Genomic DNA, 2,523 nt, shown 5'->3' on the forward strand with positions numbered 1-2,523 from the left:
TCAGATATTCACCACAGCATCAGGACATACTGTAAATATCACAGAAGTGCTTTTGGGATCGTGATCTTGGCTGCCAGCAGTGCAAGTTCTTCCATATCGATTCAGAAACACTGTTATGGATCTTATCATAAAACAAAAGCACAGGCGTAAACAACACATCCTGTGGTGTAAAGACAAAGCAGTGATGCACTTGGTTCCTGCTTCACTTTTACCCAGGTTATTCTGTGTTTCTAGCTGTGTATTTGTCTGATTCATACTAATCCATCTAACAGAGCAGTGCAGATCCAGCATATTATCTGCGTCTCATTCAAGGACAGGTGGGAAAGTCAGTGATGGCTGGAGGCCTTTCCACAATGACTGGAAATTTCAATATTATGTACATATTTTGCATCTACCCATATTTCTTGTGTCCTGTTAGTTTTGATTTGCAATATTCCTGGAATAACAAGGCCAATAAGTTTTGGCCTTGTTTTTGCAACCTGTGAGCAGAAACAGGCAGGTGATGATCCAACAGGAGCATCAAAACAGGCTGCTAGCTAAATCCATCTGTAGAGATGGGATATGTTGCTGGACAGTGATCAAGCTGAATCCTTTCATTGTAATTAGGAAGATGATGAGTACTCTGTTGAATATATAATTCAATTAGTTTTTCTCTCTGTTGGGCAGTAGTTGTCCGTTTGATGTATTTAGACTGGCAAGAGGATGCATGTCATTTTTGTTTACCTCCTAAGGGTGTTACATTTAAAGTAGATTATTTACTTCAACATCGATTTTAAGCTTATGAAGCTGAAAAATGTTTGCAGAGGGACCTCTCAGATTTTATCTGTCCATTTATTTTAGTTTTGGGGAAACTGCAGGAAAAGGGACATGACATTGTTGAAACCTGCCTACATAATAGGTAATATTGGTTTAACGCTGTAAAAAAAAAAGATATTTTAACTTACTTGAACTAGGAACAGAGCAATGAGCATGTAAATAATATAAATGCTTCATTTTAAAAAGTAACTTCTTATAAAAAGGCAATTGCACTTTGAAAGGTTTTTTTGTTCTGGGAAGATGACGAAAACAAAAATCTTTCATTCTCATCACACATCACTCCCTCAGTGGACAGAGTGGACTTTACAAAACTAAAAATTAAATGTTGGAAGCAGTGAGATGACGTAATTTCAAATGAAAGACGTTCATGACCGTTTACATCAGATCATCTTTGACATGTTTAATGTGGTTATATAATTGCATGCTGATGTCCCTCAGGGATGATTTTTCTGAACAACCCATCTGCTGGGGGAGTTGGGCCATCTGACAGCTGTTTAATGACCAGAATTTGCATAAAAACATGCAAAATAAAGATTTGCCTTTCAAACTCTGACTCTGATACTATTACAACAAGAACTCCTCCTGTGTAGCTACATCAACGGAATCTGCAATTTTCTTGAGCTCTCTTCACTTGGAAATGTCGAGGAAGAGTATCAGCATCAAAAGGTATTTACTGCTAAGTGGGGTCATGACAATTCTCTTGTGAAGATATAATGCAAAGTCTATACAGTTCTATAACAAAACAAACATAGCGATTCAGAAACAAGTAGCATGGAGATGAAATATGAGATGAAATAATTAATCTCATAATCCTTTGAAATAATTCAAAGGATTCTCTGTTGTAGAGTTGTGTGGCTCTAGTTTGTGCATTTAGTGTGCAACTTTGATGAGAGGTGGATTGTTTGCTAATTAAAGTGTACTTTCTAAAGAATAAACCTTATCTGCCCAACAAAGCTGACAGTGAGCAATGGCATTCTGACAGAAACATGGATAGCACGTCATTCTGAGAGATATGAGAAACCAAACTCCAACTGAAGGTGAGAGCCAATACGTGTTATCAGAAAAAAAACAAACTGGATGAAAAATGTTTTTCTTTCTTTTTTTTTTTAATACAGCGAGTAGTTTCATTTATCAAGGGAAAAAAGATGGCTGGTGTATGTGTGTGTTATTTTCTTTGAGCTTTACCACCCTAAAAAGTTACTGCCCTGGTCTGCAGCCATCAATGAAAATGTTTTAAGGTTTGATCTGGTTTAACAAATTAAGTCTGGACTGTGGCTAAAAAAAGATGCTATCTTCAAGAAACCTTGTCTTTTTTGTTGTTTTCAGCACTTCTGCCCCTCTTGATGTAATGACACCGCAGGCTGTGATGTAAAACCATCCCCGGGCATCTGCACTGCATCTTATTTTTTGTAATTTTTGCTGCTTCATCTACTTGCCCCAGGTCTTTCAGTCAGTATTCACACCAGCTGATGGCATTTTTTTCTTTTAAAACTTTCTTTTCATTCAGATAATTAACTCTGAATGAAAACATTTCTTTTGCATTTGCTAACCTCTGTGTTACCAAGACTGCCCTTTTTTTTCCAATATGAACCAACACATCAAAATTGAAAACCTTAATAATATAAATTAATTGAGATGTTTTCATTTTTTAAATGCATATTTAGCGTTAAAAACAAATGCCATAAAAACACACTCGCGCCTCCCCAG

This window comes from Gambusia affinis, linkage group LG11 (genome assembly GCF_019740435.1).
Source record: "Gambusia affinis linkage group LG11, SWU_Gaff_1.0, whole genome shotgun sequence".
NCBI classification, from domain to species: Eukaryota; Metazoa; Chordata; class Actinopteri; order Cyprinodontiformes; family Poeciliidae; genus Gambusia; species Gambusia affinis.